Raw genomic sequence first — 12329 nt, 5'->3', positions numbered from 1 at the left:
GGAGTTCCTCTTCCTCAACATGTGGGTCTCCTATGCAGTGCCTTGGGTCTGAGCCTGTTTGCCTACTGCACGCTTTGCCTTCTTACAAGGTCGGCCGACCCTGAGTGGATGGGACCACTTGGGTCAGTAGGGGCTGATGCACTGGTGGACTGGGCTGTGGCATCACCCACTGATGTTGGGACTGTAGGTAGCCTTGCAGGCATCTGTGCCTGGGTGCTGGTGCCAGGACTTTGTCTGCATGTCTCTTGCCCTTGGAGACAAGGACATCCACCGCTGGGTCTCTGTAGCTTGGGCCAGGACCATTACAGGCCTGGCTGGGGGACCCTGAGCCTGGGTGGTGTTTGCTGCAGCTGCCCCTGCAGCTTTCTCACCCTGCCACAGCAGATGGCAATGCTGCTCCTGGACCCCGGGTGCTGGGGACGTCAGCATCAGCTGTATCTCCCTGACCCTGTTGGGTGGGGGGCATAGCTCTTCCTGCATCGCCTTGGGCACCTCGGCCACCCTTCCCACTTGTTGCCCTCCCACTCATGGCACTGATGGAATGGTGCAACGGGAGGCACAGCTATCAATTGTCCTGGGTAATTCAGGTAGGGTGTAGCGTACGTGATGTAAAACATACCAGTGTGCTCCTGCAAGGCTCAGGGTAACCCCAGGGGAAAAGAAACGGGCCGCGTAATGCAAAGGCACTACAAAAATGAAAAATACGTGTACACGACCCCTCTGTAGCCCACGTTAAAAGAACAAACGTTACGCAGTATGCTGTGGCACCCAGCAACACAAAAAATAGGTACGCGAAGGACACGTAAGCTACTGTGATGTTAAATAAGGGGGTACGCAACACATAGGGGCACCCACAGTATGCAAAATGCATACGCAACGCACCATCAGCCACAAAAGTATGCGCTGAGGCAATCCCCCAACAAAACAAGAAGCTTGCACGGTCGCAGCAGTGAAGAATTGCGTAGAAACGAAGTCCACATGTCCATCCGCTATATCTCGCACAAGCATGTGATGGTCTCCTATGCACTACTTTATCCCGATCCTGAACGCCATCCCCAACGTTCAGTGCGTGTCACGTAACTTACACACTTAGGCCCTTTCCTCTGATTTCACGCTAACGCGTGCTTTCCACACATGCAGAGTCACTCTGTTTCCGGCTGCCCACGCGAGTAACACGGAAGACCCACGCTCCTGCCTACCAGGCAATTTACCTGCCTCCAAGTGCCCTGAGCTGCCTCCTATGAGCCATCTGCTACTGCCTGCCCACTGTGTGTGCCTGCTGCCCAAATGCCCTGCAATTTTTGTGCCTGCTGTACAGCCATTGCCAGTGCTCCTGTCGTCGGACCTGTGACCACCTCTGCTGATCCAGAAGAATCCCGATGTGCCAAACCACTGCTCCACAGCCTAGCCACAGGACCACGTTGCCCACCCATACCTGCCTCGGGGGTTGCCATGTCTGAACCAACATTATCAGAGGGAAGTGGCAAACCCCAGGCTGCGAGGCAGAGGGCTGTCAGCTTCAGTGCAAGAGAATTTGACATCCTGGTGGAGCAAGTCCTGCGGCATTATGATGCCCTCTTCCACGGACCAACGCAAGCTGACAAGGAAGGACAGAAGATGATCTGGGCTAACATCGTGGGTGCCATCAACGCGCAGGGGTTGGCAACCCCCACTACCACCATGTCCACAAGAGCCGGGAAGACTTCAAAACCAGGACCCACCACAAGGCCCAGTGCTTCCTCCAGGCTGGTGTGAACCAAGAGGGGCGCTGGGTCCGGTTGAGCACCAACAACATGCGGGTCCTGGAGCGGTTCTACCCAGCGCTGCTTGCCCAGGTCATGGATTTGCAGCTCTTTCTGGAGTCGACTGGTAAGTGTCCATGTGTTGGCATCCGCCACAGTGCATGTGCATGTTGATGTGTGGTTGGTGTGTGCACCTTCACCTTATGGCAGGTATGCCTCTTTTACGGATGTCTGTGTGCATGTCCCAGACAGTGCTGCATGTGAGTCCATTCAAGCATGTGTGACATCAAAGGTGTTTCAGTTGCAATGTGTGATGTGCTGCAGCATATAATGACGTGCACATGGTTGCATACATGTGTGTGGACATGGCCGTGTGAGAGGTGTGACACATGGGTGCTGTCGCCAACATCATGAACATACATTGTGTACATGTGCGTGTGTCCAAAAAGTGAGTGTGTGACTGGCCAACACTCCTGGATGGATGTTAGTGGAGCATTTGAATGTGCGCTTGACTCTTGCTGGCAAATTGATGTTGAGTGGACTCTGATGTGATAGCTCCGTCGCGTGCTACCAGGTGATGTGTGTGAATGAAATGTGTATGTCCAATGATGCATGTGAGGGGCATGGACAATTTTGAGGGGCAGACAGTGTCTTGTCCAGGGATGTGATTGTCTGTTGCAATGCACAGACATGATTGTGCATGTGTGTTAATTGCACGTACCTGTGTGTTGTGGAGGGTGATGATGGTTGTGAGCTTTGCCAGTGCAATTCATGTGCAGTTGATTTGTGCCAAACAGACAAATGTTCATTACCCTGATGTCTCCCTATCCACTGCAACGTTTGAAGAAGAGGGTGGAGAAGGTGCTGTGAAGCAAGGAAGCGGGGATGCCTCCACCAGGCACAGACGCAAGGCCCAGTCACGCTCCCAGGTAATTTCCTCTTCATGCAACGAGGAGACTGGTGCAACGTCAGAGACAACGGCCGCAGCTGATGAGAGGAGGTACAAGAGGGTGAAGGTGATCGTGGACTCCTCGGCTGCGGGAAGGACAGGTGAACTCACACAGGGCAATCCAATGCAGAAGATGGTGGGGAGGCATCCGGGTTGGCGAGGGAGGAGGAGAAGGAGGCCGCATCAGCTGAGGCCTGACGGGGTGATGAGGTGGGTGTGACTGCACCTACTCCTGCCACTGTGTCTGTGCCTGCACCAGTATGCACCTGCGGGCATGACCCAGGCCTGACCATCCGCAGGTGATGGATGTTTCCACCCAAACAGAAACACTGATACCTGCGGATGTTGCCATTTGAGACAGGGTGGAACCATTGTTAGCCAGTATCTCGAGGCATACAGGCACCATTTGTGATGATGTGCAGGCTTACAATCTGGGGCCTGCACGTCATCACAATGAGGTCTGGCTCCCAATGGGTGCATGGGCTGTCCACTTGATGGACCCCCTCCTTGTCTTCCTCCTCTGTGCGCCAGTCGTCCTCCCTGCCTCCTACCGGCCCAGATGCCACCAGGGCCCCTTGTGTATCTGTCCCAACCCAGCGGCCAGTCTTGTGGAGATTACATCCCTGCCAGAGTCAGGAGTTGAAGTTGGATCATCCAACGTGGTCGCCATGCAGATCCAGCCATTGACAGGAGCTACGGCAATGGAGGGAGTGCAGGCACCAAGGAGCAGGGTACGTGCAGGACAGCCCCAGGGGTTGTCATCATCGCGATGCTGTCCTTAAGAAGCAGGCACCCAGCTATTTGGCAGCAACAGGCTCGAAGTATGAGGCGCCAGTACTCGGGGCATGGCATCTCAGTGAGGAAGGTATCGGCCATCAGGCAGGAGGCAAATGTGGACCTAACCCAAAGGATGTCTTCCATGTTGGAGCGTTTGGGGCAGCAGATCAGGGCAGAGTGGCAGCGAGCACAGGAGGCAAGACTCACCATGACCTAGGTGGAGATTTCACTGCGTCGGGCAGAGAGGCTGGCTGAGGTCCTCGAGGAAACTTGCAGGGAGTGGGAGACAAGCATGTTGGAGTCTGTGGGATATATTGACCCATTCCCAATGTGCCCCACTGCATCACTTTACAAATGGTGAAAGAAAAAGCCCAAAATGGATGCGCCAAAATCTTGAAACTGCGTTGGGGTCACCGCCAGAAAAGGCTGCACACCCTCCACACACAATCAGAATTGTGCTGAAAACTGAAATTGCCTTTAAAATGTTAGCTTTGCAACCTTAAAAAGTGCTGTTTTGGAGCCACATCCATTCATTTCCATTGAATCATTGAGACTAAAAGGGTATTGCAATGCCCAGGATAATCCAGTGTGGCTCAGAGGAACCAGGCCTCATTGACTGACATTTATAACAAATATATCTTTGAAAAAGCGACCCCAAGAACCCTTGTTTTCATGTTCCACGCCAAAACATCTGCTAAAATTGCAACAAGTAACAAAACAAGCTGTGCAGAGAGAGAAACTCTAAACATAGGCATGATACATGTATCCAGACTGCTAACAATCCCAGCACTCAAGGGAAGACCTAATGCTGAATAAACTGTGTATGTGCTGCAGAGGAAAATCTGATTTAAAGGACTCAGTTTAATGTGCTTTTTCAGGAATGAAGTGTAAAATTGCCTGTTTTGAAAGCATGTTTTTGTCTGAAGGTTTAACTCTTTAAGAAATGTCAAACGATTGCTAATGTTAAAATCCACCTATAAACTGTGTTCATTTTATATGTTTAAATGAAAGATAGGTGAAACTTAAAGTTAAGCCCAGTCTTGAGATAATTAACTAGTTTTAAAAAAAAAATTCTGCCCTGACAGCCTTAGCCTGGGAAAGGTTGACACTTCACTGCTGGCAGGAAAGGACTAATTGCTGCTGGGAGGCCTTGCATACTCATAACAAAAGACCTCATTAGACATTCGTCTTTTGCCCCAGGAGAAGACAATGGCAGGTTTGAACACTTATCCTTCCAGGGGAAGGGCAGGATGCTCCAAACTCCAGGAGGAGGCTGCTCATTGAACTTCAAAGGACTGGCCATTTGCTCACACTTAGGAAGCAAGAAAAAAAATGAACCTGTGATTTTTGGAGTTAATTTACTTATTTTGCCACAGAACTTCAAGACATTTAACTTGGCGGCCAGAATAAGTACACGAGTGAAAAGTACATACATGTAAATTTGAATTTATGCTAGCCATTTGAAGACTTTGTAGGATTTCTTATTGCGTAAGGAACAAATGTTATTTAAAAAGACTAATTGCGCAGAAACTATTAATGCTGCAAATCTAATATTGTGTACCCATGTCTAGGGGTGATTGCACATATATGTACCGAATTAGGAATTGTTAGATCAAACCTTTATGGTTGAAATTGCCAAAATTCAATAGAAAGGCAACACCAAGTCCCACCAACCTGGGAGTTAGATGTAAAGGTGACCCACCAAATATGTAATGTATGTGTCGATTTTATTAGAGGGCATACGTATATAAATGTGTATTTGTGGGTAAGTTAGATTTTGGTCCAAATAATTATGGGAGGTTCCCAGATCATATCATCAAACATGACAGTCCTTTCTGCCATCCAACCAGCAAAAGGCAAGGTGGAAATTGTGCCTTTAACCAATCATAACCTTGTGGGTGTGGGTTGTAAGTCTGCCCCTACCATAAACTTAGTGATGTTATTTGGCAGGATAAATAAGGGAACCTCACAACACACACACACTGATTCCTGACTCCATCCTGATTTCCGCGTGGTGCTCTCTTCCTGAATTCTTCATCTTGCTACTGATTCCAGATTTCTTTACCAAGCCAAGGCCTCAGCATTTGCTGAACTCTTTTTCAGCTAGGCACAAATCCTGAAACCATCCCAAAACTTAAGGGAAATAATTATGACCAGTCTGGCTTGCTACCACTAATGCTTGCCGGCTGAAACTCTCCATCCCACTGATCTACAGTGTCCAGCAACCAGAAGGGCCAATCCAATCCAGTCCAGTTTGAGGTGCCAGTCCATTGACCAGAACCACCCAGCTGACCTATCCCGCTAGAAGTGCCCTGCTGTACGTAGACCCGATCCAATCTTAGATTACAGTGGACTGTAAGTATTAATAGGAATCGTAGTAAACCATAGTATATTTGCCTTACCTTTTCCTATAGCCCTCTCTCAACCATCCCATCTTTAACTTAAGAACCTATAATATTGTCAGAACCAAGTCCCTGCAAGCCCTCGTGGTGAGAGCTGAGGCCCGCCCAGGGGATTGGACACAGTGTTCAATGAAGCCCTGGCCAAGACATTGATAGAGCATGGTGAGGAGAAGGACTAGCCTACTGCCATTTTATATAGTTCTATAGGTATAAGTTTCCTTTTCATTTTATATTTTTTTGGAGTGTTTGGGCTGTGCTCCGCTTTTTGTACATAGTTATTTTTGTGTGTCATTTTGTGGAGTTTTATTTCATGGTTTGGGGTGCATTTGGGACATTGGACCTCTTTCATTTGTACATAGTTCTCATTTCTTTCCTTTCCCTACTTTTGTGTTCACCATGGTGGAATGTTTTTTTTTTCATTTGGATTTGCTTTCTGGAAACATTTATGGACATGGACTTTATTTGTGACTTTTCCACTTTTCCATCTTTTGTTTACGTACACTGGATTTTCATTTGGACATTCTTACTTTTGATTTGTTTGTTCATGCACCTTTCCATTTTTCTACCATATACTTTTAAATATATTTCATTATTTTGCTCCCAGTGATGTTTGATCTTTTATTTTTTCAAAGTTTGATGCTTCCTTACTCTGTTATGTGTCCCTGCCAAGAAACATTGTTGGTCATGTGTGTGCATGTGTCATGTTTGACATCCATTTGCATGGGGAATATTCTGGTGTGCATGACCAGTGCATGGGTGTCAAGGTGGAGTTGGAGTGTGCACTGTGTAGTGACATTTGATTTCACATGTGCAGCATCAATGTGTATTGTTCCTCACTGTGTTTGGGAGGGTGGTGGGTGGGGTGAGTGATGGGTGTGTAAAATGTTTTCAATTTTGGGCCAGGATTTGCTTGATTGTAACACACATGTGGTGCTTTGCCCTTCATCAGCATGTCTTTGTACTTATTTAATTGTCTCTCTTGTAGTTGGCCATCTTGCTTAGAAAAACCTTTTTTCAATTGGCATGGTATTACACATGGACAGGACAATGCTGCAGTATTGGTGGATATGGCATGGTATGATTGCCACGTACTCAATCATGACTTAAGTCTTTCTCTGTGCTTGTGCTTTTGGTACTCCTCTGCCCTGACGAAGTCCTGTGTGAATCTGCTATGGTCAGCTGTCTACCCTCTGAACCTGGCAAAAGGTCCCCTCACATGCTGCTTGCACACCTGCACTGGCTCCCAGGTAACACAATCTTTAGACTGTTTTTGTGTATACCAACAGACACCTATCGAAAGTTTTCACCTCCTGACTGTACTTAGGCTTGGAATTGACCCCAGCTGGGCAGATTCTCTTTGTTCTCTTTTTGGGTGTGTTTGTTATGATGTCCTTCACATGTGCTGAACTGGCACCTCCACAACCACATTTCATCCATCACCACTTCCCATGCACTGTCACCGTCTCAATGTTACCTGCCCTAACAGGTTTCTTGTGTCTGTCTTCACTCTCTTCCCCTTCCCGGGACACTTTGGTCCTTTGGGCACTTGTGTACATGTGCATTCTGAATGACATGTCATTTGATTGTATGTCATGTCATGTTCTTCACACATGAGAGGGTCACTCGTGTGTTTATGAGGTTATCTGTTCAGGTGATGCATGCTCATTGAGGCTCATGCCATGACACACCAGGCCAATGTCTCTTCATGTGACACTAATTGAGGTTGCTTTGCATTCTGTCACTGTGTGATTATTTGTACATGTGGATTGTTGAGATTACTTTGTCACATGGCATGCAGGGCCTCACTTTGACATACACTTTTGTGATGTGTAGGTTGGGATATTGTTGCAGTCAGCAATTATGTATGATCAGCTGGGACACTGGAGCTTGTGGGCCAAGTGTATGTTTCTTTTGGTGTTTGCAGGATATTTTATGAACAGGAGACTAAGGATGGTGTCACTAAACAGCAAGCAAGTTCCTGAAAACCCCATCCATGGAGTGAACTTGTGTCACTATGTCAGCATCCAGCATGCAGGTGATGTCCAGTCTGGAGGGGGCTGCCTGCAGGGTGGTGGGATGGGTGATGGGGGTTGGGGTGGGGGTATCCCATGTGGCAGGGGCTGCCTGCAGGGTGGCAGGATGGGTAATGGGTACTGGGGTGGGGGTGACCCATGTGGCGGGGGCTGCCTGCAGGGTGGCGGGACGGGTGATGGGGCCTGGGGTGGGGGTGTTCCATGTGGCGGTGGTTGCCTGCAGGCTGGGTCATGGGGGCTGGGGTGTGGGTGTCTCGTCAGGATGGGTCTGCTTCCTGTGGATTTGGGTGGGTATCGTGTGTTGTTTTGGAGTGAATAGGGCTGTGGATGGGGTACGCGCTGAGTTTCCACACGATTTTGGCTGTGGTGCGGACTGGGTACGTGCTGAGTTTCCACACGATTTGGCTGGGGTGCAGATGGGGTACGCGCTGAGTTTCCACACAATTTGTCTGTGGTGCAAATGGGGTATCCTCTACAGCCCTCACTGCAATCACAGCCATCATCACCCTATGTGAGTAAGCAGATGTAAAGGAATCACCACCCAGCAGCACAGCATAAATGTCCAGATGACCTGTATTGCACCCCAACATCACAATTTTGCAGTTTTAGACAGGAATTGGAAAAAATATTAACCAACTGTTACCCGGAAATCCAGCCAATATGCACAACTGGTTGGCAAAGCCCTGGATGTCTACCTTCTTCCTCATCATTACTGTCTGACAGGATGTTCCCTGGGTTGGCATTGGTACATTATGCCTGATACAAATGTTGTGCAACATTCAGCATGCAATGATTATTTGCCCAACCTTTTCTGCCTTTTACATTGGACTGCTCAGTGTTCACACCAAAATCTGGCCTTCAACAGGCCAAATGTTCATTCAGTGGTACAACCTTACATGTGTGCCTCATTGCACCAATGTTTCTATATCATCGTTTGACTCAGGTATGGCATCAGAACCCAAGGCAACATAGGATATCCAGCATCTCCTATTGGAAGGAAATAAAGTAGTCATGTTTTAAATTGCGTGCATGGGAATGCCTTAATGGGCTAGCATGAGATGGAGAGGTTATGTAGGAGGGCGAGTCCTCCTTCCCTGATGCCAACCACCCTTCTCCTCCATATCCCTGCACTTTCGTGATTCAAACCCCGTCCCCCATATACCCAAACTTCACTAGTCCTAACCTCCTCCTCCAAAACCCCATACCACCCTGATCCTAACCCCCTCCTCTTTCCTGATTCCACCCTCCATTTCCACAAATGTTCCTAATTTCAACCCTCATCCATATCCCCACACATCCTTGATTCAAAACTAGCTTCTCCATATTAACCCCTTACACTGTAATGAGTGAGTTCATTGCCAACCTCCTAGTTACTTGTGTTAGTGAATCATAAGTGGTTCCAGAGAATCTGCCACAGTAGTGGGTGAGATCATCATGTACTCTGGGCTTGGATGGTGTGTTGCTGCTTCCAATTCCTGTCCACCTTATACATGGGACATGTGTGTAATCTACTGCACCTCTGTTGTTATGTTAGTAAACTGCTATGTGATAGAACTTCCTTCGATGGCAATGATCATATCTGCGGAAGGAGTGCATTGTGGCTGGAGTCATGTTGAAGGAGGGTATATAAGAGCTAGACCAGGGAACATGAGAAAGCGGGTTGCGACATACCATATGATATGAAAACGCAGTGCAGGAATATGCAGGTGGCACAGATATGCAGTGCAGACACCACCTTGAGTAGAGAGGGTATGCCTGTATGGATGTTGATGTGACTCTGGAGGGCGCTACACTATCAGCTGCACTATATACATAATAATAATGATAATAATAATAATAATAATAATAATAATAATAATAATAATAATAAACGATGCTGTTCCTGTCAAGACAATGCCGAATTATTAACTGTAGATGGTCTTAATCTGGGGATGGGTGACGCCTTTATACTCATCATCTTTCTTGCAAGTAAGGCCCTCTCCTGCATATTCTGCTGTCTTTTTCCCTCAAATAAAGCATTTATCTCAGCTATGTGCACAAACATGGCTCTGCCTCACTGTATAGTGATATGTGTGGTGTCAGAATTTAGGGCATGCGTTTTCTATCCTTTGTGGGGCTGGCACCTATGTATCATTTGGACTGGCTTAATAGTCATTAATTACCTCTTTTTAACAAGAGGTAAATGTTGAAGTATTTCTAGTGTTACTTGGCCAGTTCCTAAACTACAAATCATACAGTATTTACTGTATGCAGATCACATTTTCCACACCAAGTATTTATAACATGCAGTTTCAAACAAGCACTGCATGAGTTATTTTGGCCACTCCATATATAATATTTCTACATGCACTAACAGGCTATGCATCCTATGGTCTGTAAAAGTATGTGTTAATTGAAAATACTGCCTGTTTGTCATGCCCAACCTGGATATTCGAGGCACACTAGGGGAACACAAACACACACACACACACACACACACACACAGATGACACCTGATTCTTCAGAATAGTGTGAGGAGTCAGGAATGAAACTCAGACACAAGTTAACCAAAAGACCTCTCTGACCCTGCTCTAAGAGTAATTTCCCTACCTAAACCAAAACTAGGGATATGTCTGTGTCAGGATGTCAAAACCAAAACTGTCCTGTATCCAAAGTTCTATTCTGACCCCCACACTGTAAACTAAACTTTAAGGTGCAAATATCTTTAACCTCGGGTGGTTTAGAAAAGTGTTCAAAAGGGAAGAATAAATGGCTCCAACACAAACATTCATCAAGGTTAAAAGTCCTTTCTCCAGAGGGTGGTTCCCTTCCCCTGGATTCTTCTTCAGTACAAATGTTTTTTAAACAACAGTTCCTTGTGTCTTTCTTGGCCCACAAAAACACTGTCCCACAAAGCTGTTTGGCTTGGTAATTCTATTTCTTTCAGGATTCCTGGTATATGTTTCTGCCAGGGTTTTGCTCCTTGCCTTTTGGTCAACCCAGTCCTGATGTTTCTTCATGGTTACACATGGTAACCACAATCTTGAAATTGTCGGGTATACTCTCCTGCCAGGGGCTTCATATATTCACATGCTCCTAATTACCTAAATTTGATTTCCTGGACTTTTTAATTTCATCTGCCTTTCCGCACTCCTGAGCACTCAGCGCCTGCTTCCCTCTCACTGCCCCACTGCTTGCCGCCTCCCTCACACCCAGCCACCTCCCTTCCCGCCCTCATACTGCAGATTATTATTCCCCTTGGCCTCCCAAACACCGGAAGCTGTGGCAAAGCATAGACCTCTGCAGCTGAGTTCCCCAGGACTCTCGCAGGGCATGCAATAGGATAAGGTTCAACAGCCAGCTTGAGCACTGCCATTTTTATTTGTTTCTGAATGAAATTCGATTTACTTGGACTTTTTAATTTCATCTGCCTTCCTGCTCTCCTGCATCCCTCTCCCTGCCCCCTCCTCACTGCCGCCCTCGCTCCCAGCCAACCTCCCTTCCTGCCCTCTGACTATGGATTGGTGTTCTGCAGCCCCCTCTGACCTGGAACACCTCATTAGCAACACTACTAGGGCAGCCTCACTGCCCATGCAGCCCCTCTGGCTAAGGGCCACAAGGTAAAGGGCAGCTCCCACTTTAGCAGCTCCAGAGTGTGTTTGCCGGTGTTTGCCGTGAGAGCATGCGGTGGAGCTGTCAACCAGCAGAGACTGACAAGGCAAGAAAGGTGCAGGCAGGGGCAACAGCCATTACTGCTCCCTATTTACCTGGCCCTCCTCTCGTATTACTCCTATTAGCTACTTTTGCAGTCAGCTGCATGTCACAGTTGTATGTTATCCATATCTGGCATTGGGTGAATTGTCATAGCTCAGGGGTAGCTCAGGGGCAACGCATTTGTCTTGGATGCAAGCCAGCGCAGCACAAGACTGGTTTGAATCCCGATCCCATGCTTAGAAACCACTCGCTAGTATTAAGTGTGTTATAAAAGAGCAATGGGGGACATTACATGTTTGCCGGTCTGGTAACAATAGTACCGGTAAGCTTGCCGGTACCATTGTTACCGGGCTGGCAAACTATGAGGTCTGCGAGTAGGTGCCTTCCTGGCCGCCAGCCGACCTGGCTGGTGGAATGGCACCCACCCGCAGAACTTGACGGTAGCACTGGCACCATTCTGAATGCCCAGGAGTCTCTTGCTGGCTCCTGACGTTCCCACAGCATGTCCTGTTCATGCAGTGGCTTCAGTCTTCTCTTACAGTGAGCAATCTGGCTCCACCATGCCTGGCTGGGCTTTATGGTTCCTCGAGCCTCGTGGAGAGTTATAGCTTTCTTTCGTCAACAGCTGCCATTCATTCTCTGCTTCTGCTCTTTAAATTTCCTGGGCACAGGTGTATGTGAGCAACAACTACTGCATTTTATGTGCTTGTGGCCTCTTCTACTCTGTATTGCT

This window comes from Ambystoma mexicanum, chromosome 6p (assembly GCF_040938575.1).
Source record: "Ambystoma mexicanum isolate Mex_15411 chromosome 6p, UKY_AmexF1_1, whole genome shotgun sequence".
NCBI lineage: Eukaryota > Metazoa > Chordata > Amphibia > Caudata > Ambystomatidae > Ambystoma > Ambystoma mexicanum.
This window is presented reverse-complemented; position numbering follows the sequence as displayed.